Below are 9,207 nucleotides of genomic sequence, written 5' to 3' on the forward strand. Positions count from 1 at the left end.
GTATTCTAAAAAAATACACCTTTATTGCCTTTAAAATAAAAGAAAAATAAATGAAAGTGCAGCAAACAAATGCGTATAACCCTATTACAAAGTTGCGAGTAGAAATAAAATTAATTACAACCCAATGAATGCGGCCTAAGACCCTACTTAACTAAAAATAAATAAAATAAAAATAAAACAAAAATGAAGAAGCCACCTCTGCTCGAGCACTATGATCTAAATTCGCAGGTGCTGGATCTTCGTGCATCCACTTAGACACCACACCTCCAGCCCATAGTACCCACCTGCAAAATAAAAATAAACAAGCAAAAACAAACTCCACATGACTAGGTTATCTCACAAAAACCGCAAAAACTAAAAAAGAATTTTTTTTTTAAACAAATGAAAAGAACAAAATGAAAAACACAAAGACTAAAGACTAAAGACTAATAGAACAGAGTGTCCTCTGTTCCAGGACACGACACCACGAAATAAAATTATGAAACAGAAATTAAAAAATGCAAAAACACCTATTTCTCTCTAGGCGATTTGGAGGGATCGCCTTATGCGATTTCGAGGAATCACCCTGTCTTTACAAATTCTCGTAAATATGACAAACAGATGGGTAAACTGTGCCGAAACCTTATGAAATTTTTTAGATTGATTCCTTACACACTCAGGATTCTGACACAGTTTACGAAATTGAAAATTTTCAGTCACATAAAATGACAACACTAAAACCAGAAAATAAAACTATCTGTAGGAAATTTCTGGACAAACTATGGGAAAGTAGTGTTACAATTAGTCAAATGGATTCGGATCTTGATGAAATTTTCCAGATGGGAAATAGACTCGTTCAGAAATCCAACGCACTTTACAGATTCACAAAATATGTTTGAAAACTCTAGATATGTGCAAAACAAAAACATGAAAATACTAAAACAAAACAGAAAATAAACTAAGATTATTTCTAAAAAAATAATTCTAATTAATTGAATGATCAAAACACACATTAATTCAACTCCTAATTAATTAAACCAACATAAAAAAAAAATTATAAACTATAAATTAAATCAGAAAACTAACACTAAAAAAGTGCTAATCTGAAGCTAAATATAGGCTCGGTTTGGACAATAGCCAATCCGAGCCATTGATCTGGCTTTTCTTTTTTTTGTTTTTTTTCAAAAGAAAATAAAAACAACTAAATCACTACAATACAGATCTCATGCAGTTGCAGGACTTCTAATTACTCAGCAAACTATGTTGATTGAATAAAACAAATTGCAAAGAGAGAAAAAATGCTACTTAACAAAACACCTGATCGACAGTTTGGATTGAACTCCGGTCAATCCAACCCATCAATCAGATATTTTTTTTATTTTAAATTTCTAGAAAACTAAATAAATGAAATACAGACCTAACAGATTACAGAAAATACAATGAAAATAAAAATTAACACAACAAAAGAGAAGAAAATGCTACTCTAGACCGGCCGGTGGTTTGGATTGAACGATGGTCAATCCAAACCGTGGATCAGTTTCTATTTATTTTTTTTGTTAATAAAAAATAAAACATAGATGGGATGCAAAATAATAACTGAGATCTAATCTAAGCAAATAAAAAAAATATAAATCATGATATTTAAAACATAATAAAAAAATGTAATCTACACGTGAAAAAGAGAGAGGAAAGAAATACTGAATCGTAGATGTTTCTTGAAGGCCTTGGTTGAGAAGAGAGTGAGTCCTTGCCTCGTGCAGCATGCAGCAGTTCTCCTGGAGTGAATCTCATGCCGATCCTGCAGAATGAAGAAGAAAAGTAGAAGAAATGAAGAAGAAAGAAAAGAAATAACACTACAACAAAAATGTGAATTAGCGACAGACGCTATCCGTCGCTAATCCATTGCCAAACTGTTTAGCGATAGATAGCGTCCATCAGAAATTTCTTGTCGCTAATTAGCGATGGATATTATCCGTCGCTAAAATATTGATGGATTAGCGACGTATAATATTGTCGCTAAAATATTACTGATGGATTAGCGTCCATCAGTAATATCCGAAAATTTCTAAGTTCTTTTCTATAGCATTGTGAAATGTCTTGAATTTCGTGCCAATATAAAACCCTAATTTCTTTAAAAAAATTAATGTTTGAGTATATTCGTAAGGATTAAGGGGTTTAATTATATTGAATTGTAGTAAATATAAACCCTACATGGTTTGGATATCTGAGAAAATTCTAAGTGATGTCTAATTGAAAACGTCTTACTTAAAAAGAAAATGTTGATTTTTCTTTTAAGTAAAATTATTTAAATAAAGTAAATTAACAAAAGTAGATTTTAAAAATATACATATTAATATGCTTAATAAGATGGAATTAGCTTATATTTAATTCCTTTACATTTTCACATGAGTTGTGGTTATATAAAACAAAAACGGTTTTTAATTGGAATTTTATGATTTATCAATAATAGTTTAATATAATAGTTTTCTTTTGTATACATTAAAATCCATTTTTTTATTAGTTTAGTAGGAGCCCATAGGTGGGCCATCCCATCCTATGTGGCATCTTACTTCAAATTCAAATTGAAAATAAAGGTATAGTGATTTTCAAGGTTATTTAAAGTTTGAAAAGTCAAAGTGGAGATCAAGGGCTCCAAATGAATTTCATTAATGAGATCAAGGGCTGGAATTAATTCCAGCACATAACCTAATTTAAGAAGGGTTATAAAACCCTCCCATAGCCCTTGCCCTCCTCATTTGTGCTGGAAAAAAAAAGGAGAGCTTCTCTCTCCCCCAAAAACCCTCTTCTCTCTCTCCTCTCTTTCCCTTCCCTATTCTCTTCTTTTAGGGTTTCTTTTGGTTCTTGAGTGCAAGATCCAGACCTCAAGGGGTGTGGTGAGGAGATCTAAGGTCCTCATCTTGCTGGAAGAAAGGGCTGATTGGTGGATCGATCAAAAAGGGCTATTCATCCATCAAGAAATACATTTTTTTCAACAAAAGGTAGGGTTTCTATGCTTTTCTTGCAAGAACGGAGTTCTTGGCATGGATTTTGATGCTTTTTCATGAGTTTAGATCATAATCAAACCCTCCTAACCGTGGGTTTGACTCAGATCTAATGATCCATGGCAAAAACACATTTTTCCCTAAAGAAAACCATTTTTGAAATCGGGTTTATTATAAAAATCGGTTTCTTAGAAATAGATTCCTAAAATATATTTGTATTTGATTTATTCCATGATTTTTATGCAAATATTAGTTTGGATTGATAGATTATGAAGTGTTTCATCCACTGTGAATATTTTAGAATTTTCGGAATTTTATTTCATGCGTATTCCCTATTTCTTTTAATTTTTCTTGGGATTCGGGTGACTCGGTTTGATTCACCCAAATGCAAATCTCGGAATTCCAGGTTTTGCACTTGACCTCCGTTCAGTAAAATGGTCGTTTCTCCCTCGTCCGGAGGAGTTTTGATGAACGGATTGTTGCGTTGGAAAGCTAACTCCATTGTGCATCTACTGTAGAAATTTGGGATCTGTACATGGACTGAGCACGTCTCTGTGACAGTCGAAACAAAAACTGATAGGTCTATAGTAAAACATGTATAACTCCCTCATACGGAAGAGTTTTTACAAACGGTTTGCGGCTACGGATAGCTGACAACAATTCCTATATACTGTAAAAATTTCAGCTCTGTTCATGGAGCCAAAAATTTTCTGTGAGCTCTGTACCAGTCGGACAGAGTTATGAAATTGGAAAAATTAGGGCAAATTCATAAATCAAGGCTCAAAGGGTGCATAGTATATATGTTTTTATTTAATTTCTTTATAGAATTAGTATGCATTATGTGAATGATTATGCAGGTCTGATTTTATGCAATCTTATATGATTATGGCATGAATTATAAATGGAAGGTTACACATGAAAGATTTAGGATCAAAAGGTCCAATGAATACAAGTTTATGTTTTAAATTCTAAAAATGTGTTGACTATATGTATGTCCATGATATCGTGATGATATGATTGTTTCATTGATATGGATGTTCATATATATTCTCCTTGTTGCATTGGCCATGTACATGCATATGCATTATGATGTGTGAAAATGAATAAGATGTTTATGCTACGCATGTGCTCAAATGTCTGTTACAAGTTTAATTATATGTCCTTGTCCAATGCTTTATAAGAATGCATTCATGACCATAAAGTGGTTTAAGTTTGATGTTGCATCAAAAGTATGACTGAAATCAAGTAATCATGTGACATTAAACTCAAGATACTTGCTTGGAGAGTAGCAGGTGATACAAAACTTCGTGGGACAAGTTCTGTTACGGGCACGGAAGGTTGCTCCTCCCCTCCCACGATTTTAGGGGAAAAACCTCTGCATTAGACTGCAGCGTAGAGGTTATTGTACTCATGAGGAAAAACTGATGCATCGGGTTGAAAGGTGTTGGGAATCTCTCTCGTATTAACGTCCCTCACCCCGTCTTAGTGAATGGACCTGGCCAGGCTAAAGCCACCCCTGTATGTAAAACATGTCCTGTGTCATGGTCTTGATCTGAGAATGTCTGCCTGTGTCGTATCAGCAGGGCTAAGAAGTGATAACTTAAATGGTGTGTGCATTAATTTGGCATCACATGCATCATCTAATTAAGAAAATATAACTAAAGATAAGAAAATATGCATGCATTAAAAGAGCTTCTGCATATGGTAAGTCATGCATTTTAATGGTTCATGCATTTTGTATCTTGAATGTATGAATTTATGTCTTTCTGTTAAATATGAAAATTTTAAACATGCATGATTTGTTGTATGATTGTTTAAGTTAAATTAAATGTTAAACCATGAAATTTCTATTGAAATCCTTGTCTTGTTATTCTGTCTTACAAGTTTAGCATAATTACTCTACTTAGACATGTTGTCTGACCCTATATGGTTTAAAAATTTTCAGGTAATGAGTAGGTACTTACGTGCGAAGGCGGAAGGTTGCGACGGGGACTGAGCCTACCTTTCCTCTGTTTCATGAATTCTGAACTCTGATTTTAATTTAATTCAATTCAAGGACAAATGTGATTAATTTTGGATATTGTGAAACTTGAATTTTATTTCATGCATAGTTAATTAGTTGTTAAAGTTTAAATTCCATAAGTATATGTTTGCAAGCATTCATCTGAAGTAGCACGCCAAGTTTTATGCCCAATGTGTTTTTTCGCTGTTAACTACTAAAAGATTTAAATGTATAAAAAAAAAAAAATCCACCAATTTCGGGTTATAAAAAAAAAAAATTCCACCAATTTCGGGTTATAAAAATTGGGGTGTTACAGTAGGAACATTGATATTCACATCCCTGAAGATACCAAAGGCAAATGAAAGAGCAACATTATTCACAGTTGAATATAAGAAAACATCATGAAAAGGTGTCATCAGCTCTAAGAGCATCATAGCATCCATGAATAGCTAAGCGAAAGTATCAATTTCTCTAACTGCTCTCTTCAATAAATTTTGGTGTTGAATGTTTGGCCTTGAGTGCTCTGAAGAGTGCCTGCATATATAAGAAAAATCAGGCACATGGATCATCCCTCTGACAGATAATCAGGCAACAAGATATAGTATGTTGCATAACTCTTAAGAAGTTATACATGATAAGGCTGAAAAAACTTGAAAATCCTGAGAGGGCAGGAGGAGGGGAAATGCAGCTATAAGGGCAGTTAGATTGAGTTGAAAATACACCTTCTCAGCACCAAGAATCTGAACAGTGCTCCCAGACTGTTTTGCTAAGTTCAACAAGCTACCTCCATGAGCTATAAGCCGAGCACCAACAAGCTCCCCAACAAGGGCAGTTAAGATTGGGGGCTATAGTATTCATTCTATTTTTCAAATGATCATATAGTGTAGCTCTATACTCTGAAAGAGACAATACTTGCTCACAAAGGGATCTGATATTGATCAAATCAAAGTCACTGACTTCTGTACCCATTGATATCATAGTTGTGGCTTTCAGCTCTGCTTCAGTCTCTTCAGGTAATATCTGTAAAAAACACAGAAATAAACAACAATGAACATCTCAAACCAACTTACATGCCTCATTACAAGAATATGGTATCTCTTACCTCGGAGAAATCAAGATTTGCAGCATTAGAGCGGTTGCCCATGAGCTTCACTGTCTTGGCGTAGAGAATATTATCTTGAACAATCTTTACAAGCTCCGGAAAATGCCAACCATACCATTCACGTACCCTCATGGCGTAATTGTATTAAGCTCTTTGTCAAGATCATCTAATAAACCTATAGCTTGAACAATCATGGTATCCAACTACAAACATACAAAAGAGGTAATAAAGGATTGTTAACATATAGCCAACCCTTCTGCAAGTTATAAAGTATCACAGAACACAAACAAAAGATAAAATTGAGATTAGGTTCCTATAGCTATCACCCACGCCCGTTGGTATGCAGAAAAATACTTTTATAAATTGAGAACTTCCAGGCCAACACTTAGATGCATTCTCCCTTCCTATTTAACAAACCAATATGAGAACTTCCAGGCTCTGCAGGAACCATGAGAGTGAACTGCATAGCAGTGTCATCAAATAAGCCAAGTACCAATATTAACAGGAAATGAAGGCGACAAGATCACAGAAGCTCACTTGAGCCAAGTATCTAACAAAAAATTGAGAAAGCTAGCCAGAAGTCCCAAAAAATGCATAAGAAGAACATAAAGATAAGCAATATTGAACTCTGATCGATGCAGTGGTTAAACAAACATCCGGGGTTAAGGATAGTGACTATCACCTTGTCCGGACTGAATTTTAGCTTATATCTTGATAGGCTGCGCGCCAGACCATCAAACTCATCAACCAATTGAAAACAGAGAGAGAGAGAGATTCTGACCTTTCTAGCAGATTCTGACGGTGTAAAATCCTTCCATATGTCCTGAAAAATACCACATAGTTGAAACATGGTGAAGAAGGTGGGAAAGGGTTTGTATGCATTCAAGAATGCATCAATACCCCAACGAGAGAGAGAGAGAGAGAGAGAGAGAGAGAGAGAGAGAGAGAGAGAGAGAGAAGTTGGTTGATTGACACCCACCTCCACTTGGGAGAGCTTCCCTTCATCCAACACCTTGAACAGAGCAAACCCCGTTGGGGTCTCAAAGTGGACCAACATCTTCTCTCTCTATTCTTTTCTTCAAGCAACACCTGCACCACCACCACCATCAAACAAATATTCAAGAGCAAGCAATCACCCACCAAATAAAATTCCACCACCACCAAATGCAAACCAACGAACAAAACCAACTATAAAAGACTCCGGAAAATCAAATCATGGAGAGATTCTTGACTAAACCCAGCATCGAAACGCGTCTCTCAAAAGGAAAAAAGAACAAAAGGCAAGAAGAAATTAGGCGCGCGAGATAAAGAGACCTGCAACTGATCCAGGCTTCGGTAGGCAAGAGGAAGAAAGAAGAGACAAAAGGTTTAGCAGTTGAGAGGGTGGGTGATTGAGCGCGTTTTGAAGAGGCCGAAATGGGAAACCCCAAACCCAGAACCCCCCCGGGAAACAAAACCCTAAACCCTAAGCAGCGGTTTTCAAACTGTAAAATCTCATAAATTAAGCCCTGAAGCGTTGAGGCTAGGCAAAGCGATCCACCAAATGAAGAGAGATCTAAAGGGTAAGCCTCAAAACTATATTTTTGAATAGAAAAATTTTCAAATTCCCTTGTAGGTTTCGACCTAATTCACGTCCAAACTAAACTTTCCAGAGTCTGCAAATGCCTAAGAAAGTATTTTACGTGAGTTAATCAAAATGACTCTAATCATAAACTAACCATTGACTCCTGTGGCAGCGAACGAGAGCTGGGTCTCGTCGGTCGTTGGTGAAGACGACAGGGTTTTTCTTCCACCCTCTTCTAATGGGAGTCGGCGGTGGATGACGACAGTCTATGTCGCCATCGACCACCCGTCGGAGCCGACAGCCTTGGCTGGCCGCCGGTGGTGATGGCATGCAGCCTCGGTGACACTGAAAAAAAAGGTGCGAGAGAGGGAGGGAGGGAGACAGTATGGGTCGGGTAATCAGAGAGAGAGAGAGAGAGAGAAAGAGAGAGAGGGAGGGAGAATTTCGTGCTCCAGTTTAAATAAAAAATTTAGCGACTGAAACATTCTGTCGCAAAAACCAGGGCTAATAAATGACAAAAAAATTTTGTTATAAAATCTGTCACTAATTAGCGATAGATTAGCGACTGAAAAATTCGGTCGCAAAATCCGTCACTAATTAACGACAGATTTTGCGATAGAATTTTTTTGTCACGAATTCATCACTAATTAGCGACGGATTTTGCGACAAAATGTTTTCATTGTTAATTCATCACTAATTTTCGATTTTAAGGATGGCTAGTTTTCTCTAGCTAATCTATCACAAAGTTGCGACGGAAATAATCCGTCGCAAATTTTCGTCGTTAACTAACATTTTTCTTGTAGTGTGAAGAAGAAAAGAAGAGGCTTGCATGAAGAGGGAGAAAGGGGAGAGAAGGAGAGGCTGCTCAAGAAAGGGCTGGAACTGAATTTATGTCTCCCTCTTCTTGCTTTTTATAATGTTTTTCTAGGTTTTAAGTAAAATTAAAAGAAGTGTATGAAAGATAAAACTTATTTCAAAATACCACCTAACCTATTATAATTTAAAAAAAATGGGTTGGTGCCAAATGGGAGGAATTTTTGGGGGTATTTTTATAGTTGGATTTGGATTGAATGCATACTGATCATGTTTGGATTGGATTCATGAACCATTTGACATGATTTAGATTGGGTCAGAAACCGTTTCGCTTCAAAATTCGCTCCAAAACCATAAAATAACTATAATTTTATCGTTTTAACTCTGAATTGAACAAAATTTGAATCGTAGCTCAATGATACCTGAAACAATATAAACATGGGCATTATCATAGTAGAAGATATATAAATGCATGAATTTAATGATAATTATGAATGCATTATCATGCACCATCACATAACTCATTCAATCACCTAAAATTTTATAATATCAGACTTGTGGTAGCTTGATAGGCTGATTGTACAAGCTAAAACATAAATCACATAGTTGGTATTGTAATTCAATAAATGACATATCTATGATATGAATTTAAACAAGATAAATATCAAACATGTAATTCAATATTCAAGAATAATTTTCATTTATTGTGTTAGTGTAAGTCTTGTTTCTCTTAATTATAATCCCA

The 9,207-nt window shown here is 35.5% G+C and overlaps 1 pseudogene; it reads right to left on the reverse strand.

The window, feature by feature from the left end:
- Window positions 1–5,454: 5,454 nt before the first annotated feature.
- On the reverse strand, window positions 5,455–7,142 carry LOC149838922 (putative nucleolar protein 5-1; annotated as a pseudogene).
- Window positions 7,143–9,207: the final 2,065 nt, after the last annotated feature.

Source organism: Nuphar pumila, chromosome 5 (genome assembly GCF_984573655.1).
Source record: "Nuphar pumila chromosome 5, dmNupPumi1.hap1.1, whole genome shotgun sequence".
In the NCBI taxonomy this organism is placed as follows: domain Eukaryota; kingdom Viridiplantae; phylum Streptophyta; class Magnoliopsida; order Nymphaeales; family Nymphaeaceae; genus Nuphar; species Nuphar pumila.